Below are 16,290 nucleotides of genomic sequence, written 5' to 3' on the forward strand. Positions count from 1 at the left end.
CTGGCCCTCTAAGGCTGGCCCTTTAAGGCTGGCCCTCTAAGGCTGGCCCTTTAAGCTGGCCCTTTAAGCGGGCCCTGTAAGGCTGGCCCTTTAAGCGGGCCCTGTAAGGCTGGCCCTCTAAGGCTGGCCCTTTAAGGCTACAGCTTTAAGGCTGGCCCTTTAAGCTGGCCCTTTAAGCTGGCCCTCTAAGGCTGGCCCTCTAAGGCTGGCCCTTTAAGAATGGCCCCTAAAGGCTGGCCCTCTAAGGCTGGCCCTCTAAGGCTGGCCCTTTAAGCTGGCCCTCTAAGGCTGGCCCTCTAAGGCTGGCCCTCTAAGGCTGGCCCTTTAAGGCTGGCCCTTTAAGGCTGGCCCTTTAAGCTGGCCCTTTAAGCTGGCCCTGTAAGGCTGGCCCTCTAAGGCTGGCCCTTTAAGGCTGGCCCTCTAAGGCTGGCCCTCTAAGGCTGGCCCTCTAAGGCTGGCCCTTTAAGCTGGCCCTTTAAGCTGGCCCTTTAAGCGGGCCCTGTAAGGCTGGCCCTTTAAGCGGGCCCTGTAAGGCTGGCCCTCTAAGGCTGGCCCTTTAAGGCTACAGCTTTAAGGCTGGCCCTTTAAGCTGGCCCTTTAAGCTGGCCCTCTAAGGCTGGCCCTCTAAGGCTGGCCCTTTAAGGATGGCCCCTTAAGGCTGGCCCTCTAAGGCTGGCCCTCTAAGGCTGGCCCTCTAAGGCTGGCCCTCTAAGGCTGGCCCTCTAAGGCTGGCCCTCTAAGGTCGGCCATGTAAGGCTGGCCCTTTAAGGCTGGCCCTCTAAGGCTGGCCCTTTAAGCTGGCCCTTTAAGCTGGCCCTTTAAGCGGGCCCTGTATGGCTGGCCCTTTAAGCGGGCCCTGTAAGGCTGGCCCTCTAAGGCTGGCCCTTTAAGGCTACAGCTTTAAAGCTGGCCCTTTAAGCTGGCCCTTTAAGCTGGCCCTCTAAGGCTGGCCCTCTAAGGCTGGCCCTCTAAGGCTGGCCCTTTAAGGATGGCCCCTTAAGGCTGGCCCTCTAAGGCTGGCCCTCTAAGGCTGGCCCTCTAAGGCTGGCCCTCTAAGGCTGGCCCTTTAAGCTGGCCCTCTAAGGCTGGCCCTCTAAGGCTGGGCCGCTAAGGCTGGCCCTTTAAGCTGGCCCTTTAAGGCTGGCCCTCTAAGGCTAGCCCTTTAAGCTGGCCCTTTAAGATGGCCTTTTAAGGCTGGCCCTTTAAGGATGGCCCTTTAAGGCTGGCCTTTTAAGGCTGGCCCTTTAAGGATGGCCATTTAAGGATGGGCCTTTAAGGCTGGCCCTTTAAGGCTGGCCCTCTAAGGCTGGCCCTTTAAGCTGACCCTTTAAGGCTAGAGCTTTAAGGCGGCCCTTCAAGGCTGGCCCTTTAATGCCAGAAACAGGTATTAACATGTCAGTCCACTTTACAAAATGTACCGGTAAATAATCCAACACTTATACATCCAATTCAAGATGGCCATCCTTCATAATGACAGTAAAAGTTCACTTGTGGCATTCATCCCACTTTACTGTCGAGCAATGAGTTTAGCAGTTGAAATATATATATACACACAGATAATAATATATAATATATATACATAATATATCCATTCAGATGTAGCGGCCACAGACATGGCCGGTGAAATGGAAAGGCTTACCGCAAAGTTGTTTTCTGTAGGTATGGATATCAAAGAGGGTTGTGAGCATGCAGCTTGTTGACCAACCACAGCAGGAGCCACTGATGACCTGCACCTGCTGGCCTTTTACTGCTTCCTTGCAGCACAGACAGCCAATCAGGAGGGGACCTACCGTCAGCTGACCAAGTCATATGGCTGCTCATGATGAGGCTGGTGGGAAGACATGGGTTACACTGGCCCTCTAAAGCTGGCGCATTAAGGCTGGCCTTTTAAGCCGGCCCTCTAAAGCTGGCCCTCCAAGGCTGGCCCTCTAAGCTGACCCTTTAAGGCTGCCCTCTAAGGCTGGCCCTCTAAGACTGGCCCTTTAAGGCTGGCACTTTAAGCTAACCCTTTAAGGCTGACCCTCGCTGGCCCTCTAAGACTGGCCCTTTAAGGCTGGCACTTTAAGCTAACCCTTTAAGGCTGACCCTCGCTGGCCTTCTAAGGCTGGCCTTCTAAGGCTGGCCCTCTAAGGCTGGCCCTTTAAGGCTGGCCCTCTAAGGCTGGGCCTCTAAGGCTGGCCCTCTAAGGCTGGCCTTCTAAGGCTGGCCCTCTAAGGTCGGCCATGTAAGGCTGGCCCTCTAAGGCTGGCCCTTTCAGGATGGCCCTTTCAGGATGGCCCTTTAAGGCTGGCCCTTTAAGGCTGGCCCTCTAAAGCTGGCCCTCTAAGGCTGGCCCTCTAAGGCTGGCCCTCTAATGCTGGCCCTCTAAGACTGGCCCTCTAAGGCTGGCCCTCTAAGGCTGGCCCTTTAAGCTGGCCCTTTAAGCTGGCCCTCTAAGGCTGGCCCTTTCAGGATGGCCCTTTAAGGCTGGCCCTTTAAGCGGGCCCTGTAAGGCTGGCCCTCTAAGGCTGGCCCTCTAAGGCTGGCCCTTTAAGCTGGCACTTTAAGCTGGCCCTATAAGCTGGCCCTTTAAGGCTGGCCCTCTAAAGTTGGCCCTTTAAGCTGGCCCTGTAAGGCTGGCCCTCTAAGGCTGGCCCTTCAAGGCTGGCCCTTTAAGGCTGGCCCTTTAAGGCTGGCCCTTTAAGCTGGCCCTTTAAGCTGGCCCTGTAAGGCTGGCCCTCTAAGGCTGGCCCTTTAAGGCTGGCCCTCTAAGGCTGGCCCTTTAAGGCTGGCCCTCTAAGGCTGGCCCTCTAAGGCTGGCCCTTTAAGCTGGCCCTTTAAGCGGGCCCTGTAAGGCTGGCCCTTTAAGCGGGCCCTGTAAGGCTGGCCCTCTAAGGCTGGCCCTTTAAGGCTACAGCTTTAAGGCTGGCCCTTTAAGCTGGCCCTTTAAGCTGGCCCTCTAAGGCTGGCCCTTTAAGGATGGCCCCTTAAGGCTGGCCCTCTAAGGCTGGCCCTCTAAGGCTGGCCCTCTAAGGCTGGCCCTCTAAGGCTGGCCCTTTAAGGCTGGCCCTTTAAGGCTGGCCCTTTAAGCTGGCCCTGTAAGGCTGGCCCTCTAAGGCTGGCCCTCTAAGGCTGGCCCTCTAAAGCTGGCCCTCTAAGGCTGGCCCTTTAAGCTGGCCCTTTAAGCTGGCCCTTTAAGCGGGCCCTGTAAGGCTGGCCCTTTAAGCGGGCCCTGTAAGGCTGGCCCTCTAAGGCTGGCCCTTTAAGGCTACAGCTTTAAGGCTGGCCCTGTAAGCTGGCCCTTTAAGCTGGCCCTCTAAGGCTGGCCCTTTAAGGATGGCCCCTTAAGGCTGGCCCTCTAAGGCTGGCCCTTTAAGGCTGGCCCTCTAAGGCTGGCCCTCTAAGGCTGGCCCTTTAAGCTGGCCCTTTAAGCTGGCCCTTTAAGCGGGCCCTGTAAGGCTGGCCCTTTAAGCGGGCCCTGTAAGGCTGGCCCTCTAAGGCTGGCCCTTTAAGGCTACAGCTTTAAGGCTGGCCCTTTAAGCTGGCCCTTTAAGCTGGCCCTCTAAGGCTGGCCCTCTAAGGCTGGCCCTTTAAGGATGGCCCCTTAAGGCTGGCCCTCTAAGGCTGGCCCTCTAAGGCTGGCCCTCTAAGGCTGGCCCTCTAAGGCTGGCCCTCTAAGGTCGGCCATGTAAGGCTGGCCCTTTAAGGCTGGCCCTTTAAGCTGGCCCTTTAAGGCTGGCCCTTTAAGCGGGCCCTGTAAGGCTGGCCCTCTAAGGCTGGCCCTTTAAGGCTACAGCTTTAAAGCTGGCCCTGTAAGGCTGGCCCTCTAAGGCTGGCCCTTTAAGGCTACAGCTTTAAAGCTGGCCCTTTAAGCTGGCCCTTTAAGCTGGCCCTCTAAGGCTGGCCCTCTAAGGATGGCACTCTAAGGCTGGCCCTTTAAGGATGGCCCCTTAAGGCTGGCCCTCTAAGGCTGGCCCTCTAAGGCTGGCCCTCTAAGGCTGGCCCTCTAAGGCTGGCCCTTTAAGCTGGCCCTCTAAGGCTGGCCCTCTAAGGCTGGGCCGCTAAGGCTGGCCCTCTAAGGCTGGCCCTCTAAGGCTGGCCCTTTAAGCTGGCCCTCTAAGGCTGGCCCTCTAAGGCTGGCCCTCTAAGGCTGGCCCTCTAAGGCTGGCCCTTTAAGCGGGCCCTGTAAGGCTGGCCCTCTAAGGCTGGCCCTCTAAGGCTGGCCCTTTAAGCTGGCCCTCTAAGGCTGGCCCTCTAAGGCTGGCCCTCTAAGGCTGGCCCTCTAAGGCTGGCCCTTTAAGCGGGCCCTGTAAGGCTGGCCCTCTAAGGCTGGCCCTCTAAGGTCGGCCATGTAAGGCTGGCCCTTTAAGGCTGGCCCTCTAAGGCTGGCCCTTTAAGCTGGCCCTTTAAGGCTGGCCCTTTAAGCGGGCCCTGTAAGGCTGGCCCTCTAAGGCTGGCACTTTAAGGCTACAGCTTTAAAGCTGGCCCTTTAAGCTGGCCCTTTAAGCTGGCCCTCTAAGGCTGGCCCTCTAAGGCTGGCCCTCTAAGGCTGGCCCTTTAAGGATGGCCCCTTAAGGCTGGCCCTCTAAGGCTGGCCCTCTAAGGCTGGCCCTCTAAGGCTGGCCCTCTAAGGCTGGCCCTCTAAGGCTGGCCCTCTAAGGCTGGCCCTTTAAGCTGGCCCTTTAAGGCTGGCCCTCTAAGGCTGGGCCGCTAAGGCTGGCCCTTTAAGCTGGCCCTTTAAGGCTGGCCCTCTAAGGCTAGCCCTTTAAGCTGGCCCTTTAAGATGGCCCTGTAAGGCTGGCCCTCTAAGGCTGGCCCTTTAAGGCTGGCCCTTTAAGGCTGGCCTTTTAAGGCTGGCCCTTTAAGGATGGCCATTTAAGGATGGGCCTTTAAGGCTGGCCCTTTAAGGCTGGCCCTCTAAGGCTGGCCCTTTAAGCTGACCCTTTAAGGCTAGAGCTTTAAGGCGGCCCTTCAAGGCTGGCCCTTTAATGCCAGAAACAGGTATTAACATGTCAGTCCACTTTACAAAATGTACCGGTAAATAATCCAACACTTATACATCCAATTCAAGATGGCCATCCTTCATAATGACAGTAAAAGTTCACTTGTGGCATTCATCCCACTTTACTGTCGAGCAATGAGTTTAGCAGTTGAAATATATATATACACACAGATAATAATATATAATATATATACATAATATATCCATTCAGATGTAGCGGCCACAGACATGGCCGGTGAAATGGAAAGGCTTACCGCAGTTGTTTTCTGTAGGTATGGATATCAAAGAGGGTTGTGAGCATGCAGCTTGTTGACCAACCACAGCAGGAGCCACTGATGACCTGCACCTGCTGGCCTTTTACTGCTTCCTTGCAGCACAGACAGCCAATCAGGAGGGGACCTACCGTCAGCTGACCAAGTCATATGGCTGCTCATGATGAGGCTGGTGGGAAGACATGGGTTACACTGGCCCTCTAAAGCTGGCGCATTAAGGCTGGCCTTTTAAGCCGGCCCTCTAAAGCTGGCCCTCCAAGGCTGGCCCTCTAAGCTGACCCTTTAAGGCTGCCCTCTAAGGCTGGCCCTCTAAGACTGGCCCTTTAAGGCTGGCACTTTAAGCTAACCCTTTAAGGCTGACCCTCGCTGGCCCTCTAAGACTGGCCCTTTAAGGCTGGCACTTTAAGCTAACCCTTTAAGGCTGACCCTCGCTGGCCTTCTAAGGCTGGCCTTCTAAGGCTGGCCCTCTAAGGCTGGCCCTTTAAGGCTGGCCCTCTAAGGCTGGGCCTCTAAGGCTGGCCCTCTAAGGCTGGCCCTCTAAGGCTGGCTCTCTAAGGTCGGCCATGTAAGGCTGGCCCTCTAAGGCTGGCCCTTTCAGGATGGCCCTTTCAGGATGGCCCTTTAAGGCTGGCCCTTTAAGGCTGGCCCTCTAAAGCTGGCCCTCTAAGGCTGGCCCTCTAAGGCTGGCCCTCTAATGCTGGCCCTCTAAGACTGGCCCTCTAAGGCTGGCCCTCTAAGGCTGGCCCTTTAAGCTGGCCCTTTAAGCTGGCCCCTTAAGGGTTGCCCTCTAAGTCTTGCCCTCTAAGTCTGGCCCTCAAAGGCTGGCCCTCTAAGGCTGGCCCTCTAAGGCTGGCCCTTTAAGCTGGCCATTTAAGCTGGCCCTCTAAGGCTGGCCCTTTCAGGATGGCCCTTTAAGGCTGGCCCTTTAAGCGGGCCCTGTAAGGCTGGCCCTCTAAGGCTGGCCCTCTAAGGCTGGCCCTTTAAGCTGGCACTTTAAGCTGGCCCTATAAGCTGGCCCTTTAAGGCTGGCCCTCTAAAGTCGGCCCTTTAAGCTGGCCCTGTAAGGCTGGCCCTCTAAGGCTGGCCCTTCAAGGCTGGCCCTTTAAGGCTGGCCCTTTAAGGCTGGCCCTTTAAGCTGGCCCTTTAAGCTGGCCCTGTAAGGCTGGCCCTCTAAGGCTGGCCCTTTAAGGCTGGCCCTCTAAGGCTGGCCCTTTAAGGCTGGCCCTCTAAGGCTGGCCCTCTAAGGCTGGCCCTTTAAGCTGGCCCTTTAAGCGGGCCCTGTAAGGCTGGCCCTTTAAGCGGGCCCTGTAAGGCTGGCCCTCTAAGGCTGGCCCTTTAAGGCTACAGCTTTAAGGCTGGCCCTTTAAGCTGGCCCTTTAAGCTGGCCCTCTAAGGCTGGCCCTCTAAGGCTGGCCCTTTAAGGATGGCCCCTTAAGGCTGGCCCTCTAAGGCTGGCCCTTTAAGCTGGCCCTCTAAGGCTGGCCCTCTAAGGCTGGCCCTCTAAGGCTGGCCCTTTAAGGCTGGCCCTTTAAGGCTGGCCCTTTAAGCTGGCCCTTTAAGCTGGCCCTGTAAGGCTGGCCCTCTAAGGCTGGCCCTTTAAGGCTGGCCCTCTAAGGCTGGCCCTCTAAGGCTGGCCCTCTAAGGCTGGCCCTTTAAGCTGGCCCTTTAAGCTGGCCCTTTAAGCGGGCCCTGTAAGGCTGGCCCTTTAAGCGGGCCCTGTAAGGCTGGCCCTCTAAGGCTGGCCCTTTAAGGCTACAGCTTTAAGGCTGGCCCTTTAAGCTGGCCCTTTAAGCTGGCCCTCTAAGGCTGGCCCTTTAAGGATGGCCCCCTTAAGGCTGGCCCTCTAAGGCTGGCCCTTTAAGGCTGGCCCTCTAAGGCTGGCCCTCTAAGGCTGGCCCTCTAAGGCTGGCCCTTTAAGCTGGCCCTTTAAGCTGGCCCTTTAAGCGGGCCCTGTAAGGCTGGCCCTTTAAGCGGGCCCTGTAAGGCTGGCCCTCTAAGGCTGGCCCTTTAAGGCTACAGCTTTAAGGCTGGCCCTTTAAGCTGGCCCTTTAAGCTGGCCCTCTAAGGCTGGCCCTTTAAGGATGGCCCCTTAAGGCTGGCCCTCTAAGGCTGGCCCTTTAAGGCTGGCCCTCTAAGGCTGGCCCTCTAAGGCTGGCCCTCTAAGGCTGGCCCTTTAAGCTGGCCCTTTAAGCTGGCCCTTTAAGCGGGCCCTGTAAGGCTGGCCCTTTAAGCGGGCCCTGTAAGGCTGGCCCTCTAAGGCTGGCCCTTTAAGGCTACAGCTTTAAGGCTGGCCCTTTAAGCTGGCCCTTTAAGCTGGCCCTCTAAGGCTGGCCCTCTAAGGCTGGCCCTTTAAGGATGGCCCCTTAAGGCTGGCCCTCTAAGGCTGGCCCTCTAAGGCTGGCCCTCTAAGGCTGGCCCTCTAAGGCTGGCCCTCTAAGGCTGGCCCTCTAAGGTCGGCCATGTAAGGCTGGCCCTTTAAGGCTGGCCCTCTAAGGCTGGCCCTTTAAGCTGGCCCTTTAAGGCTGGCCCTTTAAGCGGGCCCTGTAAGGCTGGCCCTCTAAGGCTGGCCCTTTAAGGCTACAGCTTTAAAGCTGGCCCTGTAAGGCTGGCCCTCTAAGGCTGGCCCTTTAAGGTTACAGCTTTAAAGCTGGCCCTTTAAGCTGGCCCTTTAAGCTGGCCCTCTAAGGCTGGCCCTCTAAGGATGGCCCTCTAAGGCTGGCCCTTTAAGGATGGCCCCTTAAGGCTGGCCCTCTAAGGCTGGCCCTCTAAGGCTGGCCCTCTAAGGCTGGCCCTCTAAGGCTGGCCCTCTAAGGCTGGCCCTCTAAGGTCGGCCATGTAAGGCTGGCCCTTTAAGGCTGGCCCTCTAAGGCTGGCCCTTTAAGCTGGCCCTTTAAGCTGGCCCTTTAAGCGGGCCCTGTATGGCTGGCCCTTTAAGCGGGCCCTGTAAGGCTGGCCCTCTAAGGCTGGCCCTTTAAGGCTACAGCTTTAAAGCTGGCCCTTTAAGCTGGCCCTTTAAGCTGGCCCTCTAAGGCTGGCCCTCTAAGGCTGGCCCTCTAAGGCTGGCCCTTTAAGGATGGCCCCTTAAGGCTGGCCCTCTAAGGCTGGCCCTCTAAGGCTGGCCCTCTAAGGCTGGCCCTCTAAGGCTGGCCCTTTAAGCTGGCCCTCTAAGGCTGGCCCTCTAAGGCTGGGCCGCTAAGGCTGGCCCTTTAAGCTGGCCCTTTAAGGCTGGCCCTCTAAGGCTAGCCCTTTAAGCTGGCCCTTTAAGATGGCCCTGTAAGGCTGGCCCTCTAAGGCTGGCCCTTTAAGGCTGGCCCTTTAAGGCTGGCCTTTTAAGGCTGGCCCTTTAAGGATGGCCATTTAAGGATGGGCCTTTAAGGCTGGCCCTTTAAGGCTGGCCCTCTAAGGCTGGCCCTTTAAGCTGACCCTTTAAGGCTAGAGCTTTAAGGCGGCCCTTCAAGGCTGGCCCTTTAATGCCAGAAACAGGTATTAACATGTCAGTCCACTTTACAAAATGTACCGGTAAATAATCCAACACTTACACATCCAATTCAAGATGGCCATCCTTCATAATGACAGTAAAAGTTCACTTGTGGCATTCATCCCACTTTACTGTCGAGCAATGAGTTTAGCAGTTGAAATATATATATACACACAGATAATAATATATAATATATATACATAATATATCCATTCAGATGTAGCGGCCACAGACATGGCCGGTGAAATGGAAAGGCTTACCGCAAAGTTGTTTTCTGTAGGTATGGATATCAAAGAGGGTTGTGAGCATGCAGCTTGTTGACCAACCACAGCAGGAGCCACTGATGACCTGCACCTGCTGGCCTTTTACTGCTTCCTTGCAGCACAGACAGCCAATCAGGAGGGGACCTACCGTCAGCTGACCAAGTCATATGGCTGCTCATGATGAGGCTGGTGGGAAGACATGGGTTACACTGGCCCTCTAAAGCTGGCGCATTAAGGCTGGCCTTTTAAGCCGGCCCTCTAAAGCTGGCCCTCCAAGGCTGGCCCTCTAAGCTGACCCTTTAAGGCTGCCCTCTAAGGCTGGCCCTCTAAGACTGGCCCTTTAAGGCTGGCACTTTAAGCTAACCCTTTAAGGCTGACCCTCGCTGGCCCTCTAAGACTGGCCCTTTAAGGCTGGCACTTTAAGCTAACCCTTTAAGGCTGACCCTCGCTGGCCTTCTAAGGCTGGCCTTCTAAGGCTGGCCCTCTAAGGCTGGCCCTTTAAGGCTGGCCCTCTAAGGCTGGGCCTCTAAGGCTGGCCCTCTAAGGCTGGCCTTCTAAGGCTGGCCCTCTAAGGTCGGCCATGTAAGGCTGGCCCTCTAAGGCTGGCCCTTTCAGGATGGCCCTTTCAGGATGGCCCTTTAAGGCTGGCCCTTTAAGGCTGGCCCTCTAAAGCTGGCCCTCTAAGGCTGGCCCTCTAAGGCTGGCCCTCTAAGACTGGCCCTCTAAGGCTGGCCCTCTAAGGCTGGCCCTCTAAGGCTGGCCCTTTAAGCTGGCCCTTTAAGCTGGCCCTCTAAGGCTGGCCCTTTCAGGATGGCCCTTTAAGGCTGGCCCTTTAAGCGGGCCCTGTAAGGCTGGCCCTCTAAGGCTGGCCCTCTAAGGCTGGCCCTTTAAGCTGGCACTTTAAGCTGGCCCTATAAGCTGGCCCTTTAAGGCTGGCCCTCTAAAGTCGGCCCTTTAAGCTGGCCCTGTAAGGCTGGCCCTCTAAGGCTGGCCCTTCAAGGCTGGCCCTTTAAGGCTGGCCCTTTAAGGCTGGCCCTTTAAGCTGGCCCTTTAAGCTGGCCCTGTAAGGCTGGCCCTCTAAGGCTGGCCCTTTAAGGCTGGCCCTCTAAGGCTGGCCCTTTAAGGCTGGCCCTCTAAGGCTGGCCCTCTAAGGCTGGCCCTTTAAGCTGGCCCTTTAAGCGGGCCCTGTAAGGCTGGCCCTTTAAGCGGGCCCTGTAAGGCTGGCCCTCTAAGGCTGGCCCTTTAAGGCTACAGCTTTAAGGCTGGCCCTTTAAGCTGGCCCTTTAAGCTGGCCCTCTAAGGCTGGCCCTTTAAGGATGGCCCCTTAAGGCTGGCCCTCTAAGGCTGGCCCTCTAAGGCTGGCCCTCTAAGGCTGGCCCTCTAAGGCTGGCCCTTTAAGGCTGGCCCTTTAAGGCTGGCCCTTTAAGCTGGCCCTGTAAGGCTGGCCCTCTAAGGCTGGCCCTCTAAGGCTGGCCCTCTAAGGCTGGCCCTCTAAGGCTGGCCCTTTAAGCTGGCCCTTTAAGCTGGCCCTTTAAGCGGGCCCTGTAAGGCTGGCCCTTTAAGCGGGCCCTGTAAGGCTGGCCCTCTAAGGCTGGCCCTTTAAGGCTACAGCTTTAAGGCTGGCCCTTTAAGCTGGCCCTTTAAGCTGGCCCTCTAAGGCTGGCCCTTTAAGGATGGCCCCTTAAGGCTGGCCCTCTAAGGCTGGCCCTTTAAGGCTGGCCCTCTAAGGCTGGCCCTCTAAGGCTGGCCCTTTAAGCTGGCCCTTTAAGCTGGCCCTTTAAGCGGGCCCTGTAAGGCTGGCCCTTTAAGCGGGCCCTGTAAGGCTGGCCCTCTAAGGCTGGCCCTTTAAGGCTACAGCTTTAAGGCTGGCCCTTTAAGCTGGCCCTTTAAGCTGGCCCTCTAAGGCTGGCCCTCTAAGGCTGGCCCTTTAAGGATGGCCCCTTAAGGCTGGCCCTCTAAGGCTGGCCCTCTAAGGCTGGCCCTCTAAGGCTGGCCCTCTAAGGCTGGCCCTCTAAGGTCGGCCATGTAAGGCTGGCCCTTTAAGGCTGGCCCTCTAAGGCTGGCCCTTTAAGCTGGCCCTTTAAGGCTGGCCCTTTAAGCGGGCCCTGTAAGGCTGGCCCTCTAAGGCTGGCCCTTTAAGGCTACAGCTTTAAAGCTGGCCCTGTAAGGCTGGCCCTCTAAGGCTGGCCCTTTAAGGCTACAGCTTTAAAGCTGGCCCTTTAAGCTGGCCCTTTAAGCTGGCCCTCTAAGGCTGGCCCTCTAAGGATGGCCCTCTAAGGCTGGCCCTTTAAGGATGGCCCCTTAAGGCTGGCCCTCTAAGGCTGGCCCTCTAAGGCTGGCCCTCTAAGGCTGGCCCTTTAAGCTGGCCCTCTAAGGCTGGCCCTCTAAGGCTGGGCCGCTAAGGCTGGCCCTCTAAGGCTGGCCCTCTAAGGCTGGCCCTTTAAGCTGGCCCTCTAAGGCTGGCCCTCTAAGGCTGGCCCTCTAAGGCTGGCCCTCTAAGGCTGGCCCTTTAAGCGGGCCCTGTAAGGCTGGCCCTCTAAGGCTGGCCCTCTAAGGCTGGCCCTTTAAGCTGGCCCTCTAAGGCTGGCCCTCTAAGGCTGGCCCTCTAAGGCTGGCCCTCTAAGGCTGGCCCTTTAAGCGGGCCCTGTAAGGCTGGCCCTCTAAGGCTGGCCCTCTAAGGTCGGCCATGTAAGGCTGGCCCTTTAAGGCTGGCCCTCTAAGGCTGGCCCTTTAAGCTGGCCCTTTAAGGCTGGCCCTTTAAGCGGGCCCTGTAAGGCTGGCCCTCTAAGGCTGGCACTTTAAGGCTACAGCTTTAAAGCTGGCCCTTTAAGCTGGCCCTTTAAGCTGGCCCTCTAAGGCTGGCCCTCTAAGGCTGGCCCTCTAAGGCTGGCCCTTTAAGGATGGCCCCTTAAGGCTGGCCCTCTAAGGCTGGCCCTCTAAGGCTGGCCCTCTAAGGCTGGCCCTCTAAGGCTGGCCCTCTAAGGCTGGCCCTCTAAGGCTGGCCCTTTAAGCTGGCCCTTTAAGGCTGGCCCTCTAAGGCTGGGCCGCTAAGGCTGGCCCTTTAAGCTGGCCCTTTAAGGCTGGCCCTCTAAGGCTAGCCCTTTAAGCTGGCCCTTTAAGATGGCCCTGTAAGGCTGGCCCTCTAAGGCTGGCCCTTTAAGGCTGGCCCTTTAAGGCTGGCCTTTTAAGGCTGGCCCTTTAAGGATGGCCATTTAAGGATGGGCCTTTAAGGCTGGCCCTTTAAGGCTGGCCCTCTAAGGCTGGCCCTTTAAGCTGACCCTTTAAGGCTAGAGCTTTAAGGCGGCCCTTCAAACCTGGCCCTTTAATGCCAGAAACAGGTATTAACATGTCAGTCCACTTTACAAAATGTACCGGTAAATAATCCAACACTTATACATCCAATTCAAGATGGCCATCCTTCATAATGACAGTAAAAGTTCACTTGTGGCATTCATCCCACTTTACTGTCGAGCAATGAGTTTAGCAGTTGAAATATATATATACACACAGATAATAATATATAATATATATACATAATATATCCATTCAGATGTAGCGGCCACAGACATGGCCGGTGAAATGGAAAGGCTTACCGCAGTTGTTTTCTGTAGGTATGGATATCAAAGAGGGTTGTGAGCATGCAGCTTGTTGACCAACCACAGCAGGAGCCACTGATGACCTGCACCTGCTGGCCTTTTACTGCTTCCTTGCAGCACAGACAGCCAATCAGGAGGGGACCTACCGTCAGCTGACCAAGTCATATGGCTGCTCATGATGAGGCTGGTGGGAAGACATGGGTTACACTGGCCCTCTAAAGCTGGCGCATTAAGGCTGGCCTTTTAAGCCGGCCCTCTAAAGCTGGCCCTCCAAGGCTGGCCCTCTAAGCTGACCCTTTAAGGCTGCCCTCTAAGGCTGGCCCTCTAAGACTGGCCCTTTAAGGCTGGCACTTTAAGCTAACCCTTTAAGGCTGACCCTCGCTGGCCCTCTAAGACTGGCCCTTTAAGGCTGGCACTTTAAGCTAACCCTTTAAGGCTGACCCTCGCTGGCCTTCTAAGGCTGGCCTTCTAAGGCTGGCCCTCTAAGGCTGGCCCTTTAAGGCTGGCCCTCTAAGGCTGGGCCTCTAAGGCTGGCCCTCTAAGGCTGGCCCTCTAAGGCTGGCTCTCTAAGGTCGGCCATGTAAGGCTGGCCCTCTAAGGCTGGCCCTTTCAGGATGGCCCTTTCAGGATGGCCCTTTAAGGCTGGCCCTTTAAGGCTGGCCCTCTAAAGCTGGCCCTCTAAGGCTGGCCCTCTAAGGCTGGCCCTCTAATGCTGGCCCTCTAAGACTGGCCCTCTAAGGCTGGCCCTCTAAGGCTGGCCCTTTAAGCTGGCCCTTTAAGCTGGCCCTCTAAGGCTGGCCCTTTCAGGATGGCCCTTTAAGGCTGGCCCTTTAAGCGGGCCCTGTAAGGCTGGCCCTCTAAGGCTGGCCCTCTAAGGCTGGCCCTTTAAGCTGGCACTTTAAGCTGGCCCTATAAGCTGGCCCTTTAAGGCTGGCCCTCTAAAGTCGGCCCTTTAAGCTGGCCCTGTAAGGCTGGCCCTCTAAGGCTGGCCCTTCAAGGCTGGCCCTTTAAGGCTGGCCCTTTAAGGCTGGCCCTTTAAGCTGGCCCTTTAAGCTGGCCCTGTAAGGCTGGCCCTCTAAGGCTGGCCCTTTAAGGCTGGCCCTCTAAGGCTGGCCCTTTAAGGCTGGCCCTCTAAGGCTGGCCCTCTAAGGCTGGCCCTTTAAGCTGGCCCTTTAAGCGGGCCCTGTAAGGCTGGCCCTTTAAGCGGGCCCTGTAAGGCTGGCCCTCTAAGGCTGGCCCTTTAAGGCTACAGCTTTAAGGCTGGCCCTTTAAGCTGGCCCTTTAAGCTGGCCCTCTAAGGCTGGCCCTTTAAGGATGGCCCCTTAAGGCTGGCCCTCTAAGGCTGGCCCTCTAAGGCTGGCCCTCTAAGGCTGGCCCTCTAAGGCTGGCCCTTTAAGGCTGGCCCTTTAAGGCTGGCCCTTTAAGCTGGCCCTGTAAGGCTGGCCCTCTAAGGCTGGCCCTCTAAGGCTGGCCCTCTAAGGCTGGCCCTCTAAGGCTGGCCCTTTAAGCTGGCCCTTTAAGCTGGCCCTTTAAGCGGGCCCTGTAAGGCTGGCCCTTTAAGCGGGCCCTGTAAGGCTGGCCCTCTAAGGCTGGCCCTTTAAGGCTACAGCTTTAAGGCTGGCCCTTTAAGCTGGCCCTTTAAGCTGGCCCTCTAAGGCTGGCCCTTTAAGGATGGCCCCTTAAGGCTGGCCCTCTAAGGCTGGCCCTTTAAGGCTGGCCCTCTAAGGCTGGCCCTCTAAGGCTGGCCCTTTAAGCTGGCCCTTTAAGCTGGCCCTTTAAGCGGGCCCTGTAAGGCTGGCCCTTTAAGCGGGCCCTGTAAGGCTGGCCCTCTAAGGCTGGCCCTTTAAGGCTACAGCTTTAAGGCTGGCCCTTTAAGCTGGCCCTTTAAGCTGGCCCTCTAAGGCTGGCCCTCTAAGGCTGGCCCTTTAAGGATGGCCCCTTAAGGCTGGCCCTCTAAGGCTGGCCCTCTAAGGCTGGCCCTCTAAGGCTGGCCCTCTAAGGCTGGCCCTCTAAGGTCGGCCATGTAAGGCTGGCCCTTTAAGGCTGGCCCTCTAAGGCTGGCCCTTTAAGCTGGCCCTTTAAGGCTGGCCCTTTAAGCGGGCCCTGTAAGGCTGGCCCTCTAAGGCTGGCCCTTTAAGGCTACAGCTTTAAAGCTGGCCCTGTAAGGCTGGCCCTCTAAGGCTGGCCCTTTAAGGCTACAGCTTTAAAGCTGGCCCTTTAAGCTGGCCCTTTAAGCTGGCCCTCTAAGGCTGGCCCTCTAAGGATGGCCCTCTAAGGCTGGCCCTTTAAGGATGGCCCCTTAAGGCTGGCCCTCTAAGGCTGGCCCTCTAAGGCTGGCCCTCTAAGGCTGGCCCTCTAAGGCTGGCCCTTTAAGCTGGCCCTCTAAGGCTGGCCCTCTAAGGCTGGGCCGCTAAGGCTGGCCCTCTAAGGCTGGCCCTCTAAGGCTGGCCCTTTAAGCTGGCCCTCTAAGGCTGGCCCTCTAAGGCTGGCCCTCTAAGGCTGGCCCTTTAAGCGGGCCCTGTAAGGCTGGCCCTCTAAGGCTGGCCCTCTAAGGCTGGCCCTTTAAGCTGGCCCTCTAAGGCTGGCCCTCTAAGGCTGGCCCTCTAAGGCTGGCCCTCTAAGGCTGGCCCTTTAAGCGGGCCCTGTAAGGCTGGCCCTCTAAGGCTGGCCCTCTAAGGTCGGCCATGTAAGGCTGGCCCTTTAAGGCTGGCCCTCTAAGGCTGGCCCTTTAAGCTGGCCCTTTAAGGCTGGCCCTTTAAGCGGGCCCTGTAAGGCTGGCCCTCTAAGGCTGGCACTTTAAGGCTACAGCTTTAAAGCTGGCCCTTTAAGCTGGCCCTTTAAGCTGGCCCTCTAAGGCTGGCCCTCTAAGGCTGGCCCTCTAAGGCTGGCCCTTTAAGGATGGCCCCTTAAGGCTGGCCCTCTAAGGCTGGCCCTCTAAGGCTGGCCCTCTAAGGCTGGCCCTCTAAGGCTGGCCCTCTAAGGCTGGCCCTCTAAGGCTGGCCCTTTAAGCTGGCCCTTTAAGGCTGGCCCTCTAAGGCTGGGCCGCTAAGGCTGGCCCTTTAAGCTGGCCCTTTAAGGCTGGCCCTCTAAGGCTAGCCCTTTAAGCTGGCCCTTTAAGATGGCCCTGTAAGGCTGGCCCTCTAAGGCTGGCCCTTTAAGGCTGGCCCTTTAAGGCTGGCCTTTTAAGGCTGGCCCTTTAAGGATGGCCATTTAAGGATGGGCCTTTAAGGCTGGCCCTTTAAGGCTGGCCCTCTAAGGCTGGCCCTTTAAGCTGACCCTTTAAGGCTAGAGCTTTAAGGCGGCCCTTCAAGGCTGGCCCTTTAATGCCAGAAACAGGTATTAACATGTCAGTCCACTTTACAAAATGTACCGGTAAATAATCCAACACTTATACATCCAATTCAAGATGGCCATCCTTCATAATGACAGTAAAAGTTCACTTGTGGCATTCATCCCACTTTACTGTCGAGCAATGAGTTTAGCAGTTGAAATATATATATACACACAGATAATAATATATAATATATATACATAATATATCCATTCAGATGTAGCGGCCACAGACATGGCCGGTGAAATGGAAAGGCTTACCGCAGTTGTTTTCTGTAGGTATGGATATCAAAGAGGGTTGTGAGCATGCAGCTTGTTGACCAACCACAGCAGGAGCCACTGATGACCTGCACCTGCTGGCCTTTTACTG

The sequence above is a fragment of the Doryrhamphus excisus genome, chromosome 18 (genome assembly GCF_030265055.1).
Source record: "Doryrhamphus excisus isolate RoL2022-K1 chromosome 18, RoL_Dexc_1.0, whole genome shotgun sequence".
NCBI lineage: Eukaryota > Metazoa > Chordata > Actinopteri > Syngnathiformes > Syngnathidae > Doryrhamphus > Doryrhamphus excisus.